Source organism: Panthera pardus, unplaced genomic scaffold (assembly GCF_024362965.1).
Source record: "Panthera pardus isolate Hobbes unplaced genomic scaffold, ASM2436296v1 HiC_scaffold_3, whole genome shotgun sequence".
Lineage (NCBI taxonomy): Eukaryota > Metazoa > Chordata > Mammalia > Carnivora > Felidae > Panthera > Panthera pardus.
This window is the reverse complement of record NW_026526876.1, coordinates 23,721,515-23,745,558: the sequence shown is the minus strand read 5'-3', so window position 1 is coordinate 23,745,558 and position 24,044 is coordinate 23,721,515. Positions and strand designations below refer to the sequence as shown.

The 24,044-nt window shown below is 40.9% G+C and overlaps 1 long non-coding RNA gene across 1 annotated transcript in view; it reads right to left on the bottom strand.

Moving 5' to 3' along the window:
• LOC109277027 (uncharacterized) overlaps positions 1-24,044 on the bottom strand; it is a 49,258-nt gene that overhangs the window by 18,424 nt on the left and 6,790 nt on the right. The window contains exon 2 of the long non-coding RNA XR_002084954.2: positions 14,588-14,734. This is a non-coding gene — a long non-coding RNA (uncharacterized LOC109277027). The remainder of the gene's footprint in view (positions 1-14,587; positions 14,735-24,044) is intronic.

Below are 24,044 nucleotides of genomic sequence, written 5' to 3'. Positions count from 1 at the left end.
GTGTCTAGAATGTTGTTTAATGTTGACAACACAAGCTTTTAAAATGCTCAGTTTTCCTTTCTCTTTCTTTCTTCCTGTCTTTCTTTCTTTCTTTCTTTTTCTCTTTCTTTCTTCCTTTCTTTCTGTCTTTCTTGTCTTATTTTTATTTAAGTCATCTCCACATCCAATAGGGGGCCCAAACTCATGACCTCAAGATCAAGTGGCACATGCTCTCCCAACTGAGCCAGCTAGGTGCCCCTATATTTCTTTTTTGCCTAAATTACCTTAAAAGAGCATAAATAACTTTTAAAAAGTAGTATAGCAAAACAAATATGAGAGGATATAAATAGTAGTTAATTATAGGTGGTGGAAATAAAATTGGTTACATTTTTTCTTTGGATTTTTATGTATTTTTTATTTAAAGAAAGTGAAACCAAGCTTTACATTAGAGCATCAAAGACATTTTTTAAAGACATTTATTTAAAAAATTTTTTGTTGTTGTTTATGTATTTATTTTGAGAGAGAGAGAGAGAGAGAGAGAGAGAGCGAGCCTGTGAGCAGGGGAGGGACAGAGAAAGAAAGAATCCCAAGCAGGCTCGTGCAGACCCTGACTCAGGGCTCAAACCCATGAACTATGAGAGCACGACCTGACCCCAAGTAAAAAGTCAGATGCTTCACCGACTGAGCCACCCAGGTGATCCCATCAAAAACATTTTTGATCTAAAGAAGATATTTGCTGACCCTTCATACTTGGACTTTTCTGTTCCTTGCCTTCAGTGGAATAAAGGCAGAAGCCAAGGACCAAAGCACATCTAAAGAAGAATGTCTAAAAAAGAACCCTCCCTCCCAATATTAGTTGGGACTCCCAAAAGGCTACATTCTTAAGGTAAAGACAAACTACATCTGACCTCCCCAGGGCCCCAACTTCAGGGTTGCCTTGGCATAAAGGTTTGTGTCGGCGTGGCCTGGGAATAAAATTACCACTCTTGCCACAGACCAGCCTCATGCAGACCTGCACCCCGGATGTGCATAGCTGGGATGGACCGGGAATCCCAAGCCTTGAACTTGGATGAAGTGCTCCCCCGTTGGTAATGCACTAATGTACAGGCAGATATGAATGGCCAATGCCTTTAGGAGGAGGCCACTATCCTCATAGGCACCGTAGAATCCCTACAAAGTATTTCAAAGACAATCATCAGTGCTCCACCGGTGATCGCCAAGGCACAAGGAAATAAGGCAACATGAAAGAGAAGCAGCAGAAACAAGAAACAGCAGAAACAGTCCTGCCAACAACCAGATGCAGATTAGAAAACAATATCCTCGGTGCATTTAAAGACATAAACGTGTTTGGAGATATTGGCAGACAGCAGAAAACTAAGAGTAATGTTGCAGTTTTGAAAAAGAACCAAATGGAATGTTCTCAAGATGAAAAATGTAGTAGTTGAAATCAGAAGTTCAGTAGATGTGTCAAGAAGCAGAAAAAACAAAGAGGAATTAGATAATGAAAAGATTGAAGAAATTGCCCAGCATTTCAGTAGAGTGGGAAAAATGTGAACAAGACAGAAGAGAGCTTAAGAGATGTGGAGAAGTCTGACATATGTTTGATTAGTTCTAGAAAGAGCAGAGGGAAGAAACGGAGGCAATGTTTGAAGAGATAAAGGCTGAGAACTATCCAGAACTGGTTAGGTTGCCAATTCACAGATCAGTGGTTTGGTAAATTCCAAGAAGGATAAGTAAGGCCAGTACACTCACATGCTTCGGTTGGTTTGGTAAATTCCAAGAAGGATAAGTAAGGCCAATACACTCACATGCTTCGGTGTGTGCTAACTACAGGAAGCTCGGGTAGCCAAACAGATATGAAAGAGGGGTGCCTGGCTGGCTCAGAAGGGCATGCAACTCTTGATCTCAGGGTTGTGAGTTCGAGCCCCATGTTGAGTGTAGAGATTACATAAATAAAATTAAAAAAAAAACCTCAAAAAAACTCTAGTGGATATGAAAGAAAGTAAACTTAAAGATAAAAACAGAAACTAGGGATAAAGTGGACCACTTCATAAGGATAAAACATTAAATTAAAATTTTTTTTTAATGAAAACATTAAATTTAAAAGGGAGGAAGCCATTCTACATTTTATGTACACCTAGTAACACAGTCTGAAGGTACATAAAGAAGAAAGAACCACAAAAGAAAGAAAAATATCCATGAATTGTACTGTGAGAAAAAAAAAACCTTGAGTAATTGATGCAATAAACAAAAAGGACAAATAGATATAAAAGATTTGAAAAACATGAGTAACAAAACTTGAACAGACATCTGTAGAGAATTGCTTGTAATAACCATAGAATGTACATTCTTTTCAAGAATGTAATATACATCCCCCCCACCCAAGATACTCCTATATATTCTGAAACAATACAGGGACATGTGCACCTGAACATGTGCACACACACACACACACACACACACACACACACACACACAAGAATGTTTATAGCAGTATTATTCATAAGGGCCAAAATGTGGAAACAACTCAACCACCTATCAACAACAGAATGGAAAAATGGAGGTAGATCCATAAAAAGAATATTATAAAACCATCAACAGGAACTATAATCAGATATGCCAATGTGGATGTATTACATAAACATCTTGAGAGAAAAACACAAAAGCAAGATACACAAGAAGAGATATGGTATGCTTCCACTTATACAAAATATAATTAAGGGCAAAACGTAGCTGTTCTGTTTAGACTCGTAGAGATATCAGGAAAATCAAGGAACTGATTTCCATAAAGCTCAGAATATCAGAATAGTGATTAATTCTGGAAAGAGGAAAGACACTGTAATCCAGAAAATACCATAGGAGATGGCCTTCTGTAGTGACAGTAGTGTTCTATTTCTTGATGTATATAGTCGTTATCTTATTTATAAGAATTTATCGGAGCACCTGGGTGGCTCAGTCGATTAAGTGTCTGACTCTTGTTTTCGGCTCAGGTCACGATCTCCAGGTTTGTGAGTTTGGGCCCTGTGTCAAGCTCTGTGCTGACGGTGTGAAGTCTGCTTGGAATTCTCTCTCCCTCTCTCTCTCTGTATCTCCTCTGCCCTCTCCCTCTCTCTTTCCCTCTCTCTCTCTCTCAAAATAAATAAACTTGAAAAAAAGAATTTATAAAGATGTACATATTAAGATGAATGAGGGCTTCTGTGTGTATATTATGTTTCATTTTTTTGCATTTAAATATTTGATCTAGGGGCGCCTGGCTGGCTTAGATGATGGAGCACGTGACTCTTGATCTCCTACATTGGGTGTAGAGACGACTTAAATAAATAAATCTAACTCTCTGATCTATTTAAACATTTTTTAAAAGTTTTATTTATTTATTTTGAGAGAGAGAGAGAGAGAATGACTGGGGAGGGGCAGAGAGAGAGGGAGAGAGAGAATCTGAAGCAGTCTCTGAGCTCTGTGCCTACTGAGCCTGTCATGGGCTCGATCTCATGACTGAGAGATCTTGACTTAAGCCAATATCGAGAATCAGAAGCTTAACTCACTGAGCCACCCAGGCACCCCATATCTGATCTATTTTTAATGTATCCTGAAGTACTATCAAGGATTGGGTCCAACTGCAGCTTTTTTCCATATGGCTATCCAGACATCACAGTCCTCCTTACTTAAAAACCAATCTTGGGACACCTGGGTGACTCAGTTGGTTAAGTGTCCAACTTCAGCTCAGGTCATGATCTCACAGTTCATGGATTGGAGCCCCACGTGGGGCTCTGTGCTGACAGCTAGGAGTCTGGAATTTGCTTCAGAGTCTGTCTCCCCCTCTCTCTGCTCCTCCTCCTCTCATGCTGTGTCTCTCTTTCTCTCTCAAAAATAAATTAACATGAAAAGAAAATTAAAAAAAAAATCAACCTCTTCCCCACTAATTTCCAGTGTGTCTTTATTGTATACTAAATTAAACACGCAACTAGATCTAATTCTGAATTGTTTACTTTTCCCCCCAGTGGCCTGTCTATTCATGCAACAATTACCAATATGACTTAAATAAAGAAGTTTTGGAGCCAAGATTCTCAACCTCTGCAGTATCGACATTTTGGACTAAATCATTCTTTTTTGGAGGGGGGTATTCTGTGCATTGTAAGATGATGAGCATAATCCTTGGCTTCTACTCACTAGATACCAGCAATAAACCCCTACTCCAATCCCAGTCCCTAGCTGTGATAATCAAAATGTCTCCAAACGCTGCTGTGTGTTCCCTGGAGTGCGGAGAAAAGTTGCAAATCACTGCTTTGGAGTATATCTTGATACCTGGCAATACTACTATTGGAGGAGGTCACCAGGAGGTTATGACCACGGGTTGACTCGCGTCCTGGACCCCGGGGGTGATCAGAGGTTCCCCGCCCCCTCCCCTGTACTTGAAATGTACCAGGTGTGTTTTGCCCGCCATGCGGACAGCCAGAGGCATTTTCAAGGAGGCAGCCTTGAGAGAACAATGTGTTGTTGAGACCTTCTGGACGCTCTACATGACGGAACTCCTTTAAGGTCGCTGTGTGAATGTTTAAGAGTCTCCTGGAGGGTTCGGAAATCTACTTGCCTGGCGGCGTCCAAGACAAGTCTCGTAAGTCCCCTTCTTAAAACCACCACCTACCGATCTGGAGCCGCCTGCCTCTGCCTCCTGTCTCTCCTGGGCCTCCCTGTATGGGGCCAGTTTGCAAACCAGCAGCCACCTCGCCACATTGCTCTTCTTATTCCTCTTGCTTGTCTAATTCTCCCCAAGCATTTCATAACCCACGTGTCTAGTTACAGAAAAAAGCTCAGAGTATTTCTGTTGGGATGGCATTACATGTGTAGATTAATGAAGGGAAAAACTAACATTTTTCTGAAGTATTCCTATCCAAGAACATGAATATTTATATTTATTGCTATTATAAAAATAGTCTGTATGCAAGCAATGGATTTGGTGTGTTAATTTTAAAACTCAATACTTGCCTAATTTTTTAATTGTTTGTACTATTTTTTCCATTGCTTATTTTGGGTTTTCAAGTTATATATATACATATATATATATATACATATATATATGTATATATATATATATGGTCTATAATAGAACTATCCAATAGAAGTTTTGTAATGATGGAAATGTTTAATATCTACCTCGTCCAAAATAGAAGCTACCATCAATGTATGGTTATTAAGCACCTGGACTATGGCTAGTGTGACTGAGGAACTGAATTCTAACTTTCTTTTACTTATTATTACTTTATTTTTTCCATTGAGAAAACCCCATTTTTATTATTAAACTGTGTAGTACAAACTGGAAAAGTAAACAAAAAACTGACAATACTTACTTTTAAAAAAAAATTTTTTTTAACATTTTATTTTATTTTTGAGACAGGGAGAGACAGAGCATGAACAGGGGAGGGTCAGAGAGAGGGAGACACAGAATCTGAAACAGGCTCCGGGCTCCGAGCTGTCAGCACGGAGCCCGACGCGGGGCTCAAACTCACGGACCACAAGATCATGACCTGAGCTGAAGTCGGCCGCTTAACCGACTGAGCCACCCAGGCGCCCCTAACAATACTTACTTTTTAAAAACATGTTTTATTTTTGAGAAAGGGTGTGAGTGGGGGAGGGGCAGAGGGGCCAGAGGATCCGAAGTGCGCTCTGCACTGACAGCAGGGAGCCAGATGCAGGAGCTTGAACTCACAAATCGTGAGATCATGAACTGAGCTCAGTTCGATGCTCAACCGACTGAGCCACCCAGATCCCCCAACAACACTTACTTTAAATGTAAATAATCACATGTCACTGTTGGCTACCATACTGGACAGCACAGGTCTTTATAGTTCTTGCTCTTTAGTTTTATTTTTTACGTAATCTCCACACCCAACGTGAGGCCTGAACTCACAACCCCCAAATCAAGAGTCACACGCTCTATAGACTGAGCCAGCCAGGCACCCCTACTTTTTGCTTTTTGCTTTTTAAACTATGTGTCTTGAGCGCTAATTCTGTATCTAGTTGTATTGACTAATACTTCCAACACAATATGAAATAGGAATGGAGATTGCAAGCATCATTATATTGTTTCTGAATTTTTCAGGAAAAGCCTCTAATTCCCCACTAAGTAAGGAAAATGCTGATACTGTGTGTGTGTGTGTGTGTGTGTGTGTGTGTGTGTGTGTGTGTGTGTGTGTAGTTCATATTCAGGAAGTATCCATATATCAATACTTGAGTATTTTAGAAAGAACAGGTATTAAATTGGTCAAATGTCTTCTTTACATCTACAGAGATGATTATATCATTTTCCTCTCTAGCCTTATACAGGTGATAAATTTTGGATTTTCTAATACTGAGCCACTCTTGCGTTTCTGAGATAACCTGCACTTGGTCATAATGTATTATGGTTTCCTACCTATAAGCAATATTGAATACTCAACACTCTCATTTACTTTTTCTTTTTTCTCCTCAGCTGCCCAACATCTGATTTTAGGTTTGTTTAGTCCTAACTCAGACCACTAAGAAGATCAGCAAGCTTAGTCTACTTTTTACATAAAGTCCCAATTCTTCATCATTAAAAATAATTGTACTATATTTGTACTACAACACATAATCCTTATAATTGTTATTGATTCTTAATACTTCAAATTAAGTATATGCTTAATGCTTACCACCAATCATTATGTTAAAGTCCTTCCACTCTTATTTCTTGTCTGGAACTCACTTTAGTACCTTTATCAGAAAGAGATCTATCTATCATCTATCTATCTATCTATCTATCTATCTATCTATCCATCCATCCATCCATCTATCATCTATCTCTTTTGGGTTCACTGATCATTTTCCCTGTCATCTCCATTCTTCTACTGAAGCTATCCAATAAATTTGATATTTGAATTTATATTATAGGAATATATTTTTATATTGTATTTTTGTTTAAACATCTGTTTGTTTTTCTTTTACATTTCTGTCAATTTCCTATATTTTGATTCCCTGTGAGAATGATCCCGGTTGCCTCATTCGGCATAGTTATAACAGTGGCTTTTAATTCTGGCCTGAGGATTCTGACACCTTGGTCCTCTTGGGGTTGGCATCAGTTGATAGCCTTCTCCCTTTAAAATGGATCACATCTTTTCTGGCTCTGTGTATGTAATTTCCCATCGGACCCTGGACATTGTGGATTCTGTCATTTTCCTCCAGGTCGTTGATATTTATGTTACAGTAGGCAATTAATGGTTCTACTAAAACTGCAAATTGTCAACACGTGGGTTGGGTGATGTCTCGGCTCTCGGTTCAGAGGGACTCCAGTCCGTTTTGCACATGTGTGATCCCAGGGTGAACCAGAAACTTGGCAAGTTCTCACGGCCACTTTGGGGTCCTCGATCATCCGTGGGGTCTCTCCTAACTCTGTGGAAGCTCTGCTTGCCCCGAGACCCCTTCCTGCCCGACCGGAACGAGGGGGTGCCCTCCATCTGAGTTTAAGCCTTCCACGATCTGCTTGCTGCGGTTTGTTGACTTTGGTGTTTTGTTCAGCATTTATATGAAGAAAGCCCAGGGAGGCTGTAACTCCATCATGTCCAAAGCAGAACTTTCCTGGAAGGGCTCGTTGATGTGCTGGCTTTCTGAGCTTACGGAGGTTGGATTCCTCAAGTATCATTAGACATGGTTAGACCTTATCCCACCCCAGTCTCTGCATCCATTCATGAATCGAATCCAGTACAATCCTTTCTGGTTTGGGTTGCTGTTCTCAGCAAGAACCTGTGGATGATTTGGGGGTCCTCCTATTACCAGGGTTGTCAGATGCCACACTGCTTCCTTCGCTTCATCCCATGATTGATGTAGATAATCCATGCGGACCTTGCAGGTTTGGGGGACCTATCACCCAAGGTAGGACTGTTGTAACACATTACCACGAAGTAACAGACAATGGAAATTTATTCTCACAGTTCTGGCAGCCAGAAGTCTGAGATCAAGGTGTTGGCAGGTCTGCGCTCCTCTGGAGGCTTCCATGCTTCTTCCTTACTTCTGGTTTACCCACAATCCTTGGTGTTCCTTGGTTTGTAGATACATCATTCCCATTTCTACTTCTGCCATCACCTGGCCTTCTCCCTGTTTGTCTTCTGTGCGCCCAAATGTCCCTTGCTTTGGAAGGATGTCAGTCATTGGATTAAGGCCCACATTAATTCAATATTACCTAGTCTTAATTTGACTGCACCTGCAAAGATCGCATTTCCAAATAAGGTCAAATACACCGGGGTTAGGACTTGAACGTGTCTTTCGGGGAATACAATTCAACCTACAACAGGTGATTTGCCCCCAAGGGATTATAGGGCAAGTAGAAGGGATGGGGATAATTTGTAATCTAGTTGTTTTTATAGTAAATATATTCTAACTGTATAGAATTAAGTGACTTGGGTAACATCACATACATGGTAAAATAGAATCCAGCCCACAACATTCTTCTATGTGTTAAATAGTAAGTTTTACTTTGTTGTTTCTTTTAAAAATGAGAAACCACTAAAACAACAATATTGAAAAACTTTTAAAGGAGAAAACTCATTCACTTCCTCTACTCTCCTAAGACCAAAATATATCCTCTCCATCTTTTCCATATGCACTAATATTTTTTACATGTTTGTAAAAATCAAGTTTGCTAACTTTTAAATAAAAATACTCAGTATAAATTACATAAAATAAGGAATTCTGCTACAAGAAATGTAATTGCTTTGCATTTTTCACTTAAAATGAAATCCCATAATATCCAAGGGAATTTTCAAGATCTTGTCAGCTACTTTAATCTTCCTTCAGGAGTTGCTGATATTAGTCTAACTGTTCTGTTTTCATAAAGGCCCAGTATGTAATTAGGTACCAAGCATGAAGTGTACCTGCTCAAGCTAATAATTAGGCCTCGAACATTATTATCAGCCATTTCGTTAATCTCAATGAGTTTAGGATGTAACAACTATAAACTGAGTAAATAATTTCTGTGACTAACCAAGACTCATGATACATAGGCTACCATTCAAATCTCTATACATTTGGTACAAAAGATTATTGTCAGTTCAGACACAAATGCCCGAAATTAAATCATCCATTGGTGTAGCACAGAGGCAGATGCGTATAGTAGCTAAGAATGAGCTTTGACTTTAGAACAAAGTGGGTTTGAATCTTGAGTTCTTGTCTTGCTGGCTGGTGAAAGCCTTAAATCTCTTTAAGCTTCAGCTTCATTATCCATAGTGGAGAAAATACACTTAATTCGTAGGCCCTTGAGAATGTTAGAAGATCAAAAAAAAAAAAAAAACGTCTGACACTTAGGCCTTCAGTAATTGAATTATTCAATGGGATGTTGAATTGAATATTGAACTATTCAATTGTTGAATAAATATTCAAAGAGGAACGGGTCTTACAGAGATATTATGCTATGAAGCATGCTGCTAACGTAACTGGTCTGACTCTGGTTGATTCTCGACTGTAACCACACTCCAGTCCACTTGGTTGTAGCATTTGCTTTTAAAAAAAACCTGAGGGGACCCCGGTGGCTCGGTCGGTGAAGTGTCTGACTCTTGATTTCGGCTCAGGTCATGATCTCACGGTTTGTGAGATTGAGCACTGACAGCACAGAGCCTGCTTGGGACTGTCTCTCTCCTCTCTCTCTCTCTCTCTCTCTCTCTCTCTCTCTGCCCCTCCCCTGCTCATGCTCTGTCTCTGTCTCCCTCAAAATAAATAAATAAACTTGAAAAAATATTTGAATTAGCACTTTCAGCTCATGACTTTATCATGGTAATAGGAATTAGTACTTATAAACCATAAAACTCAAAACATAAAATAGGCTTACAGAGTTTACTATGCATTTAACTTTAATATACGTTTAAATACAGTTATATGGAGTGACAAACAGTATGGTCCAGGATTTAATTCCAACCTTTCCCAGATTAAACTTCCGGCAGATGAGGGAAATGCTTTGAAAACGTGCTAATCTTCCTCTTCTCTCATGGTCCAGGCCCTGGGCCTGTGCTGTCTCCTTGTTTACACGGACCTATGACCGGTTTGTCATTGCTTGTTCTAGGAATGTGCATCTCAAATCACAGTTACTCAAAGTTCATAACACAGTCTTGATTGATGGTATTTGGTTTTTTTTGCACCGTGTTTCTGACTTTCTTAATAGGTTCATTGTGTTCTCATTTTTTTTAACATTTATTTATTTTTTTGGAGAGGCAGAGAGAGACAGAGTGTGAGCGGGGGAGGGGCAGAGAGAGAGAGGGAGACGAAGAATCTGAAAGCAGGCTCCAGGCTCCCAGCTGTGGGCACAGAGCCCGATGCGGGGCTCGAACCCACGAACCGGGAGATCGTGACCTGAGCCGAAGTCGGACGCTCAACTGACTGAGCCCCCCAGGCACCCCTAGGTTCAAGCTGTTTAGAAATGAGCTCCTCCACGCTGCCTGATGCAGGTGCCTTTGGCCTTTTGTGTGCTCATTCACCCAGACGGAAGGTGACATTGAGGAAGACTTCCGAGAGGTTGTTCCATTTCGGCTGAATCCTGACAGGTAGACCCTGCAATGGGGAGGGCATCCCAGGAGCAAGGAAAAGCCGCAGCGTGTTGAGAACACATTCCGTTCAGACCAGTCGAGTCAGTGAGAAAGGCGGTCTGGAGGAGAGTGGCAATAGATAAATCTGGGCGGGAAGCCAGCTTAGGCCCAGTCTCACATACCAGGCGAAAGAGTTAGAATTCCACACTCCAAGTGTAGGTGTCCAGGGTGAGGAACCACGGGCACACGCAGTGGCTTTATTTTGTCATTCACGCTATATTTGCAATGCAGCAGCCAGGCAGATAATGGGCTGTGACAGGGTGGCAAGAAGGAGCATCTTAAGTATTCTTTCTTCACACCCTGCATTTCCTCCTCAACACGCTGCGGTCCCCTTGTGCTCTACCAACCCCTTCAATTCCTCTATTCCGGCTCCCTGCATGTCTCCCTTTATCGCAAGCATCTCTCTCAACTGTGCTTATGTGTTTACATGCCTGTGTCCTCTACTAGATTGTAAGCTTCTTGAAGGCAGGGACAGTATTGCACTCACTTTGTAGGCTCAGTATTTAGCCCGATGCCTAGAAGAAAGTAAGCATTCAATAAATTCCCTATTGCACTCATTCAGTATTTACATTTTTTTTTTTTTAACGTGTGTTCATTTTTTTTGAGAGACAGAGACAGAGTGCCAGTGGGGTCGGGGCAGAGGGGGAGGGAGGCACAGAATCCGAAGCAGGCTCCAGGCTCCCAGCTGTCAGCACAGAGCCCGACGCGGGGCTCGAACCCACGAACCGGGAGATCATGACCTGAGCCAAAGTCGGACGCTCAGCCGACTGAGCCACCCAGGGGCACCACATTCATTCAGCATTTAATGACTGCCTGCTAGGTGTTTCCCAGGAAAACTGCTCAAGACGCTGAGCGTGGCACAGTAAATACAACAGAGAAAAATCTCTGTCCGCATGGAGTCTGCCTACTCATTCCGAGGGTCCCATGACAGATTAGGAAGCGAGTAAATAAACGGGTGACAATTTAGTGTGTCAGATAACGATAAGGGCTGTGGAAAAAAATCAAGCACGGGAGATGAATGGAAGGGGTGATTTTAAGTAGGGTGATCAGAGAAGGCTTTGCCATGACGCTGATATTAGAATACAAACTTGCCAAACGAGGGAGCAGCTGGGGGGCAGGCAGGGACGTCTAGAGTGGGGGGAGCAGGAGGTGATCGGGCAGAAGGAACTGACAGAGGAAAGCCCTGAGACGGGGCCTGCCAGGTGTCTAAGGACTAGCAGAGGCCAGTACAGCCGGACTTCGGCTTCTACTCTGAGCGGATTGGGAAGCCACTGAAGGACTTTGAACACAGGAGTGACATGGGCTGACTTCTAATCAGACATGACAGCTTTGGCAGCTGTGCTGAGAACAGCCCGAAATGGGGCACACGTGAAGGGGACAGGTGAGGACCGGTGTGGCATCGGGGATGTGGACAGAGGTGCTAGACGTGGCACAGTTTGAAAGTGGTTTTTTTTTTTTAGTTTATTTATTTTGAGTGAGAGAGAGAGAGAGAGAGAGAGAGAGAGTGCGTGCAGGGGAGGGGCAGATAGGGCAGGTGAGAAGAATCCCAAGCAGGTTCCACGCTGTTAGTGCAGAGCCTGATGTGGGCTCGACCCCGTGAACCGCGAGATCGTGACCGGAGCCCAAATCAAGAGTCAGACACTTAAGCGACTGAGCCCCCCAGGCGCGCCTGAAGGTGGTTTTATTTAACTGGGCCTGCTGGGGGTTGACCGGAGGAATCAGGGAATGAGAGGGGCTAAGAGCGTCCTCAGTTTTGGCATGGGCAACTGGAAACACGGGGTTGCAATTTACTGAGATGTGTTGGGGGACCATTTAACTCCCTGTCAAATTATGACCCTTTTGAGAGTGAAAGGGTTGCCCTACAGTTGGGAAAATGTGTGGACCGGGACTGTCTTGGAGAATCTGTTTACCCTGGAGTCGTGGCTCTCAGTCATGGGTGGTTTTGCCCCCAAGGCAACATTTGGGCCGTGTCTGAAGACCTTTTTGGTTGCGAGAACGAGGGGGGTTGCTACTACGGCCCAGTGGGTAGAGGCCAGGGATGCAAAGGACAGCGCCTCTTGAGAAAGAATGATCTGGTCCAAAATGTTAACAGTGCCAAGGCTGACAAATCATGCCCTAGAGATAGGGAAGAGAACAAGAAGGCCAGGTTGCTGACATAAAGAGAGATAAAGATCAATGTAATCAAAGAGATATGTTATGAAGATGCTTCTTCATTCGTTCATCATTTCTATCCAGCCATTTACCCAAAACAGCATATACCTCTGAGCACAGAGGAATATTTAGAAATCACACAATTAAAAGCATCTACAGGCCTAATTAGCCTTATGACCAGGGTTTTACTGGGACCCTCACCCACCCACTCCTCGGCTATCCTTTCTTTGACCAAAGGCTTGGTTCAGCTACATCACTGGTGCTGATGGCTTCTTGGATTTCCAAAGCATATATGAGAAAAGGAAGTTCGAATGCAATTTTAAGAAGATGATGGCCACGATCGCCACCCATCTAAAGATGGCTAGCTGTATGTGATTTTATAAGCAAAGTTCTTCCTATTCACAACAGACAGGTGAACCTCTCAGAAAGAGCAAGATTATCAAGTGAGATATCTGAACTCATTCTTCTCCCCAGTCCATCTTTTCTCCAAGGCAGAATGAATGAATGAATGAATGAATGAATGAATGAAAACACTATTAAAATGAGTAACAGAACTCAAGGGGTTGACTGCCAGATCTCTGTAGCCATCCTTTCCCCCTTTTCATCTGTGTGGACCATTTCTGAAATTATAACTAAGCCTCCTACTAGCCAACCTAAAAGCATTCTTGTAGTCCCAATTTAGGTTCTTATAGTTTAGTCATTGAATGAGGAGGGGTCGTGTGACTCCTGTATGTGGATATATCTGAACGAGCATGTTGGTTTCCGAGCAGCTAAAACCTGAGAGTGAACATCCCAACTCTTTTTTAAAATTATTTTTAAAGTTTACTTTTTTATTTTGAGAGAGACAGAGAGCACGAGCAGGGGAGGGGCAGAGGGAGAAGGAGAGAGAGAATCCCAAGCAACCTCTGCACTGTCAGGGTGGAGCCTGATGTGGGGCTCGAAGTCATGAACCGTGAGATCATGACCTGAGCTGAAACCAAGAGTCCGACGCTCAACCTACTGAGCAACCCAGGTGCCCCAACAGTCCAACTCTTAAGCTAATAAAGCAAATTAAAACTTTCAAACTGGCCCTAATTTTCCACATTCAGGTCTAAGAGACCAGGGTTTGTGAACTCAGACCCTTTCCTGTCTTGATTTTCTTCTATGATCTTAGAATGGGGACCCGGGCTTTAGCAAAATGGGCAAAGCATGCTTTTCTGTCTGTGTCTAAATACTAAGAGGGTGCCCAAAGGTTTTTCTTTTGGTAGACATTCTATTAAGGCTTAGTTTTGTGCTATCCCCAGGCACAAGAGGGCATTTACAGCTATTACACAACTTGAAACTGGGTAAGGGTAGAGTGTATACACATTCAGAACTCTGCCCTGTTTGTGGAATGTGAAGAATAAAGTTTAAGCAGGACTGTGCCCCCAAAGATGGGGAAATTTCAGGGGAAGTGCAGGGAGAGAGTAATCAGCCGATCTTTGTGCCCTGTTCATTCCGATTAGGTTTCATGAACGGGGAGAAAAGCTGCAAAGGGTCTGTGCCTCTTGCAGTCCATGGATTTCCACTGTGGATTATTTGTCAGGTAGCTATGAAGGGTTTGAGCACGGACGCTATCCCTACCTCTGCTGTGAGGGAAATAGTTCTCTGGCAAAGCACCGTTGGTGCAATTAGAAAACAAACGAAACCATGATAGTCAACGCTCAAGGAGCAATCAGATGAGCAAAGATACAGGGCTACTTCCGAACCCTGGGATCCCCTCTGGTGGGATATCGTGTGCACAAATGCCTGCCATGGTCACGGGGGGGCATCACGGGAGGAGGGTCCGGACGGGAGGCATTTCTACTCTCAGCCCTGCACATCTCCCCAAAGTAAAGGAAAACCAGCAAAATGGCTACCTGTTGCCAAAGGGATTAATCTATTGTCTTCACCCGACCTTTTCCTCACTTGTATTTGAAGGTAACAGGTGGTTCATTTCAGTCACACAGAGGTCCGGTCGGATCCTGAAACCTAGATGGAAGATCAGCAGCAGATCAATCGGATATCTGTTTTCCCAACAATAAAAGATACTCGTGTTCAGAAGCTGATGGCTAAGGCCTTTCGGCCCTCCATCGTTCACAACACTCACTGACACTTAACTACTTGCCGATGCTTGTTAAGAGCTGCCTGCATTTACCTTCTGAATCTCGGAATAAAAAATATCCACCGTGGGCATAATTTCTGAGACTCAACATGGAGACTCTGTAAATCTAGCAGACTTCGTTATCTAAATGTAACAACATGAAAAAATATATATGTATATTTTTTGCATTTGTAAAATTCAAGGGGTGCTCATAACCTTCAGGGAAATTGGTCTTTGTTCTTGGAGTATCACAAGTACATTGCATAAATTGCCTGTGCCAATGAATACAGAAATAGAACTAAAGAGTGTGCACATATATAGCATCTTGAAAAATGATTTCATATTCCTTGTTATTCTGCTTCCAAAGCATTCTACAAAATTGATTGAGGAGATAACTGGAATATCATCTACCACGGTTCAGCTCTTCATCCCCCTTATGACTTATTTTTAAAATGCTGTTTTTAAGACACAAGGCTCGGTTCATTTTTTGGGAAGGTACACGGATAGATATTCGCTTAGGCTCTTGTTACAGAAACTTTGTTGTTTTTTTTTCTTTGAAGGCATCTCGGTCACTGTGAACATGAAATCTAAAATAATGCCTTATTTTCTTCACAATAAGCGAAGAACCCCACACCAGCATTGATCGTAAATTCTTAACATAATTCATCCAGATAAATTAAAGTTAAAAGGTTAAATGCATACATCTTTAGTCAGGCCAAAAACTTAGCTGCAGAATCCATAATAAAATTGTGGCACTAAAATTGTGGAAAGGAAGCAATAGAACATACTACCTGTAGGCTGGCTTTTTAATTTTTCTCAACACTTATTAAAACTCAATATAATCCTATCTATCCTTTTGAAGCCCTGCAGATTCTTACTGGATGACTTTTCGTGTCTGGACTTCTCTTAACATTGCTAAAGGAAGAATATTTTTTTTAATGTATGTTTTTAAACTCATGATGGAAAGTAAGTCTTTCAGATAAAAAAATTCATAAAGTTTTGTTTTCTGGTTCTTTTCCTTTACCCCTGCCTGGTTCCAAACAGTTCATGCAGATCCTTTTGATAAGTATTAAACAAATTATTTCAAACATAGCAATTAATGAATTAATTTCTTTAATAAATTAAATTTAAAATGCATTTCTTTAATAATAAATATTTCATAAGAATTACTTCTTTTTAAAATTATTCTTATTATTATATTATTATTATTTTGTTGAGAGAAAGACAGAGCGAGCAGGGGAGGGGCAGAGGGAGAGGGAGAGAGAGAATCCAAAGCAGGCTCCGTGCCCAGTGCAGAGCCCCACGTGGGGCTTGATCTCAGCACTGTGAGATCATGACCTGAGTCAAAGTCAAGAGTCAGACGCTTAACTGACTAGGCCACCCAGGTGTCCCAGAATTGTTCCATTTTAAAATAATAATAACAATAATAATAATAATAGGGGCGCCTGGGTGGCTCAGCCCATTAAGCATCCAACTTCAGCTCAGGTCATGATCTCACGGTCCATGAGTTCGAGCCCTGCATCAGGCTCTGTGCTGACAGCTCATAGCCTGGAGCCTGCTTTGGATGCTGTGTCTCCCTCTCTCTCTGCCCCTCCCGTGCTCATGCTCTGTCTCTGTCTCAAAAATAAATTAAAAAAAAAAAATTAATAAATAAATAAAATAAAATACCTCCAATACATGCTCCAACCCCTTCTTTATTTAATTATTAGGCAACGAGGCCCAGGGAAAATATTTTGATTTTTAAAATATTTCTAATATAAATTTTAAAACTGAGCTAATTTAGTTAATTAACAACTTGATTAGCAAAAAGGCAGCACCACCAGTAAAGGTTACAAGAAAAAAGTTCATGCAAAGACAATGAATATCAGAATATAGAGATTAAATAAAAGGATTTAGAATATTAATGTCCTACGGCATGCAAATGATTGGAAAGAACCAAAATAATGTTATCAGTGTATTTCTCTAATAAGGAAAGCCATATGATAAGAACTGGTCATTGTAGCCTTAGGATTCTTTCCACCTCTCATTAACTATACTATGCCCTCTGCTGTTTGCTTTGTTCATCAATGACATTATATGGCCAAAGGCCTACATAATTCATGCCTGGGCTCTTCAGTTGTCCTTAAAATCCACTCCACCCCTGTGGAATGGAATTATTTTCTCCATATGGCCTCCATTTCCTCTTAACAAGCATCCAACAGTGTTTTGATTTGCTGCAATAAAAAAATATTTCTTCTCCCTTTCCCTTCCATTAAACAAAGCATTTCTTTTCATTTATGTTGGCAGTAACATTTCTCTAATTTCAAAGCTTTCTTATTTCTCTTATCACTCGGTAAGACACATGTTCTTACGTCCCAATTCTCTTCCACTTCATATACAGTATCTCCATTCTCAAAGAAGGAGCCAATGCTGAGAAACTTAATAGCAACAAAGATAATCAAAAGCCTCAATACCTAATAGCCATTAGCACATCATGGACCAGACACTCTTCTTAGAGGCTAAAGTAGATTAGTTTATTTAATCTTCACGACGACCCCATGAGGTAGGTACTGCGTGGGGTAGTAAACTGAGGCATGGAGAAGTGATATTCAGCCCAATTCACAGAACTAGTCCAGACCCTTGAACAATATGGGGGTTAGGGGTACCAACCACCCCCCTCACCGATGAATGATATTTTTTTAAAATTAAAAAAAAATTATTAGGGTTTGAATTTTAATTCGGTGAAGTTAACCTACAGTGTTAAATTGGCTTCAGGTGTAAAATATAGTGACTCAACAATTTCATACATCTCCCAGTGCTCATCACAAGTGGATTCCTTAATCCCTATCACCTGTTTCACCTATTCGCCCACCCACCTCCCCTCTGGTAACCACCAGTTCGTTCTCTACAGTTAAGAGTCTATTTCTTGGTTTGCCTCTCTTTCTTCTTCCTTTGTTTATTTGTCTTGTTTCTTAAGTTCTACGTATGAATGAAATCATGTGGTATTTGTCTTTGTCTGACTTATTTCACTTAGCATTATACTCTCTAGCTCCATCCATGTCATTGTAAATGGGAAGATTCCATTCCTTTTCATGGCTGAATAATATTCCATGGTGTATTCCAGTGCGTGTGTATACCACATCTTCTTTATCCATTCATCTATGGATGGACCCTTGGACTGCTTCCATTATTTTGCTATTTGGCTACTATAAATAATACTGCAATAAACATAGGGGCGAACATACCCTTTTGAATTAGTGTTTTGGTGTTCTTGGGGTAAATAGCCAGACATGCGATTACTAGATTGCAGGGTAGTTCTATTTTTTAATTTTTGAAGAAGCTCCATAACTGTTTTCCACAGTGGCTGCACCAGTTTGCATTCCCTTCAACAGTGCACGAGGGTTCCTTTTTCTCCACCTCTTCACCAACACCTGTTTCTTGTGTTTTTGATTTTAGCCATTCTGACAGTTGTGACGTGATATCTCATCGTAGTTTTGATTTGTAGTTCTCTGATGATGAGCGATGTTGAGCATCTTTTCATGTGTCTATCAGCCATCTGTATGTCTTCTTTGGAAAATGTCTGTTCATTTCTTCTGCCCATTAAAATTTTTTAAAAATGCTTACTTATTTTTGAGAGAGAGAGAGAGAGAGAGAGAGAAGTGTGAGTGGGGGAGGGACAGAGAGAGTGAGGAAGACACAGAATCCAAAGCAGGCTCCAGGCTCTGAGCTGTTGGCACAGAGCCCGACCCAGGGCTTGAACTCACGAACTGCTCGATCATGACCTGAGCTGAAGTCGGACGCTTACTGACTGAGCCACCCAGGAGCCCCTCTTCTGCCCATTTTTAATTGGATTGTTTTTTGGGTGTTGAGTTGTATAAGTTCTTTCTAATTTGAGTGTAGTTGACACGCAATGTTATATTAGTTGCAGGGAAATCCATGAATAACTTTTGACTCCTCCAAAATGTAAGTAGTAATAACCTACTGCTCACTGGAAGCCTTACCGATAACATAAAGAGTCAATTCACACATATTCTGTGTGTTATGTTTATTATATACTGTATTCTTACAATAAAGTAGGTGAGAGAAAAGAAAATGTTGCTAAGAAAATCATAAGGAAAATACATTTACAGTACTGTACTGTATTTATTGAAAAAAAAAAATCCACAAACAAGTGGACCTGTGCAGTTCAGACCTGTGTTATTCAAGAGTCAACTGTAATTCGAAGAGCCCGGAGTCCAACCCAGTCAGGCAGTCTGGCTCCAGGGTCTGTGCTATAATCCTCTCACAATTATGGCCAACCTATATAGGTCTAGTGTAATCAAATTATACCTACGAACCACTAGAGACAACAGAGACTGCCTTGGTCATGGAAGCCACTGCTAGGGCTGTGTTAGTGTATCTGCTTCCATGGGATATTATATAGGAAAACAGCGTCTTCCAATGCTATGTTCTTGAGATTTGACACCTTACTATCTCTACCAGAGTCCTCTAGACATAAACTCGGGGTGGGGGGGGCAAAATTCGCATTTACTTGAATTTTTATTGCACCTAATGCTTCACAGTATTTACAGCCTCCATCACAATGAATGGTACCTCATCAGCTCAAGTGTCTTCAGTCCTCAACCATCAACCATTGGGTTGAATAAAAAGAATGGTGATTATAAGTGTAGCAGAGATAACAGACACTTATCTACTCCTGTGCAGATGAGGCAGGGATGATCATGGTCTATGAAATAGGCTGGAAATTATCTCATTAGTTTCAAATTGATTACTTTGCTTTACGTATCAACTTAGTGTTTGAGGTATAAGTTATAAGTAGATTAAATACACTACACATTATCTGACTCCCTTTTCTTTTTCTTTTTCTTTTTCTTTAGGTGTGACCATTTCCACTAATTCTTACAAAATATTTCCATATAATATCATTTTGAATTGGTCTGCCTTTTCCAACCTAGCCTGCTTTTTTTTTTAACGTTTATTTTTTTTTTTTGAGACAGAGAGAGACAGAGCATGAACGGGGGAGGGTCAGAGAGAGGGAGACACAGAATCTGAAACAGGCTCCAGGCTCTGAGCTGCCAGCACAGAGCCCGATGCGGGGCTCGAACCCACGGACCGTGAGATCATGACCTGAGCCGAAGTCGGAAGCTTAACCGACTGAGCCACCCAGGCGCCCCCAACCTAGCCTGCTTTTAATAGAACACTTGACTTTAAGAAATATTCATCATATTGGACTCTTCTATTAACATAAACTTGTTTTTATTTTTACATTTATTTATTTTTGAGAGACAGAGACAGAGCGTGAGTGGGGGAGGGGCAGAGAGAGAGGGAGACACAGAATCCGAAGCAGGCTCCAGGCTCTGAGCTGTCAGCACGGAACCCAATGCGGGGCTCGAACTCATGAACCATGAGATCGTGACCTGAGCCGAAGTCAGACGCTTAACCGACTGAGCCACCCAGGTGCCCCAACATAAGCTTTTCAAAAACAGGTAGGATAGGTATTAATTTACTAATTCAAATTTCCTTCCTGAATTAAATGTGAATGGCTGAGAAAAAAAAAAAAAACTCCAGCAGGAATCCTTAGAATCACTTTGTCATGTCACATCTGTTCATTCGTTACCAAAAGTGGGTTTGAGACAGAACACGTGAACCATAATACGATGTACAAGGACTCTTGAAGAGCACCATGAGCCAATAAATTCCATATTTCAGAGTCACCCTTACCCTTGAAAAACAGTCCATGACTATTGGTTATGTAAAGACCTGAGGTCGAAATCATGAAACATCTTTCTAGAACACAGGCTTTATGTCTCTGAGTTGGGAGGTGCATTAGTATGTTGGCAGCATCCAAATAGGTATAATGTATTTTAACTATATTTTGGAAACCTTTGTTTCTCTGGTACTTCATTTTAAATATAACAGCAAATAGCTGGTGATGACCGTAGTCTCACCTTGGTGTTGCTCCCAAGTCAACATCCTATAAATCGGGTCACTTATACTTGTGACAGTGGGGGTTCTCAGTCTACAAACGGCAACAGTGCCTTTGGCTCACGAGACTAAAATCGGAATCGACTTAACCCCTCCAGTTACAAGAATAAATGGAGCACCTCACATTTGAGGTGTCTTTTTGTTCACATCCTGCGAATTATAATAATTTTTTATCCTAGCTTAGAAGACAGCGAGATGTCATAAATATATTGTGCTTCTTTTCTTGAATCTACCTATAATGTCAGGAGCATTTATTGTGAATGCAGTTTCCCAAACTTCAAACCCAGATGCATTTTGGTTTGCCAGCTCATTAACATGGGCTAAGAACTCACGTTACGATATACGTAAATCCTTAAATTTTTTTCTACATAGTGTATTTCAGACACCTGCTGTGAGAAGCTCTATTTTACACAAAATTAATGAGTCATTAAAAGTTAAGAGCCAAGCATTATATTTTTTCATAAGGCACTAGCTGGGTATATTAAAAAAAAATCATCCAAATGTCTATTAAAAACCTGTAGAACGAGCTTCCTAAATCATGAATCGCATGGAAGTAAGATTAAGAAAATCATACCCAACATTTTCTACCATTTTCTTTGAGATATTCACCAGCATTCCAAAATTTACTCAGTGCCAGATGGCAGCATGCCCCACACTGTTTGATACATGTATTTCGATATTTATTTGGATTAAAACCAGAAACAACAGGATGAATATGGCCCTGTGAAATGGAAATCTCTGGGTGCCTTTCACAAACGGGCAGGTTTTTAGGTTCTCTTTGTTTCCCGCCTCAATGTCAGTCAAGTAAGGCGGCTGGAAAGGAGCTCTAAAATCGACCTCCAAACAGTTCCAGGGGCGGTAGGTACGATCTAGTACATCTTGGCTGTTTCACTCCTTGTATTGTAGGATTCAGAATCATGAAAAGGCATGGAGCATGTGGCTCATGTTATTTATTCCATCATAAAGAGGTTAACCTTAACCCTCTTTATGGTAGGACGCACAAGCTATAAAATACCATGAGGCGCTCATTATATTCTCAAATAACTACTTTCTAATACTATACGATTACAAAATACTTACAAAACACTATTTGGTTATAAGATATACTAATTTGAAAAATATACAGAACCCACTGTTTTTACGAATTTGGCTCACACACAAAATGATCAGTCTACCATCTCAAAGGAGAGGAAATAAGGAAAATTAGCAGTATTTTCAACTTATCTCATATGTGCTGTTAATAACAAAGCATTTCCTTTGGACACTAATCCAAATGAAACAATTTAAGAAAACGCATGTTGACCATCTACAATTATTTCTACATCACTGTCTAGTTCAGAGAGCTTCTCAATAGTCTGTGGACTTTTGAACTTTTTCGGTAATTTGCATATATCGCTCCTCTAAAATATTTCCCCGAATGTTTTATAGTTTTGTACAAAGTGCAGCAGATAAGTATGACCTGAATTATTCAGGTCTGTGACTAGAGCCCAGAAGCATCTATTAACATCAATGTAAACATATCAAGGAGTCTCGAAGGGCACAACACTTTGTCCTACATCAGTATTTCTAACTCATCCTCAAATAGTATTAGACTTACTGAATTGTCACAGTGCATTGACTAACGTACGGAGTGTAAAGGAGATACACAGCTTTATTGTGGACTTTATGAGTCCTGAGTTGAGCTTGTCCTGTGAACAACTAACATAAAACGAGGCAAAATGGTACCAGATGACTGTTAACCTGAAAAAGGTACAACTTCTAGGGCATTTACTAAAAGTTACCTAGCTTAAGATGAGACTGGGTAGCTAAAGTAAGGGACTAGGGATCAGAAGACAAGGTTGTACACCTGCACCCAGACTGTTTTAAATCCCATGTTTTTCCATCTTGTCCCAGTAAAGCAACAACGTGATTTGATGATGATAAACTGGGATGCCGGGATGACCCGCTTCAGCATCACTGTGAGGATAAAATGATATATGGTGGGTGTGGAAAGAGCTTGTGAACCTTGAAATATTATAAAAATGTTACAAACATTACCCGCAGGATTTTAAGCTTCTCAGAACAGAGATCATACTTTTTCCATTTTCTTTGCTTTTTTTAAAAAAAAAAATGTTTATTGGGGCGCCTGGGTGGCTCAGTCGGTTAAGCGTCCGACTTCGGCTCAGGTCATGATCTCACGGTCCATGAGTTCAAGCCCCGTGTCAGGCTCTGTGCTGACTGCTCGGAGCCTGAGCCTGTTTCGGATTCTGTGTCTCCCTCTCTCTCTGACCCTCCCCCATTCATGCTCTGTCTCTCTCTGTCTCAAAAATAAATAAACGTTAAAAAAAAATTTAAAAAAATGTTTATTTATTTATTTTGAGAGAGAGAGAGAGAGAGAGAGAGAGAGAGAGAGAGAGAGAGACAGAACACACAAGCAGGGGAGGGGCAGAGAGAGGGAGGGAGAGAGAGAATCCCAGGCAGGCTCTGCACTAACAGTGGGGCTTGATTTCATGAACCATGAGATCATGACCTGAGCAGACACCATGAGTTGGAGGCTTAACTGACTGAGCCACCCAGGCGCCCCTACTTTTTCCATTTTCTTAACCCGCTGTGTTTGCCATAACTGTAAGCCTTAATGAAGGTCTATGACTTTTTAAAATGGATATAATAAACCAGGGTGCTCTTCTTTTCTTTCCTTCCCTTCCCTTCTCTTTTTTCTTTTCTTTTCTCTTTTCCTTTTTCTTTTTTCTTTCAGGTCCCTGGGATAAATACATTTGTGAGATGTCATGTTTTATAGCTGGCGTTGCCTGTATTTTAGATTTTGATTGTTCTTAATCCTCCTTTAGTACATAAACCTAGTATTTCAACATCTGGGATTGGAACATCCCGAGAGATACGTAGGAAAAGGAAAATAGACGGACAAGCAGAGATACTCAAGGAAAACTGAGAGCTGATTTTTTTCTTATGGTACAAGATTCATGATTCTTATAGTAAATGCTCAATTTAATCAACCTATCAAGAAATATTTAGAACAGGCTTGCTGTGTTATACAAGGACCTCCAGGGTATTCAAGGGTATTCCCAAGGACTTCCCAGTGTAATTGTGGAGTTAAGATTTTTGTATTAGGAACACTTCAAGTACACAGTGACTAAAAAATTGAATACCTTTGGAAATGCTTTACTTAGTACCAGGGGTTTATAGGAACATGCAGTCAAGACCAATTTGTAAAGCAGGGTCTGCATACTTATTAAGAACCAGAATGAAGAAGTATCGTAGGTCTTATAGGCCAG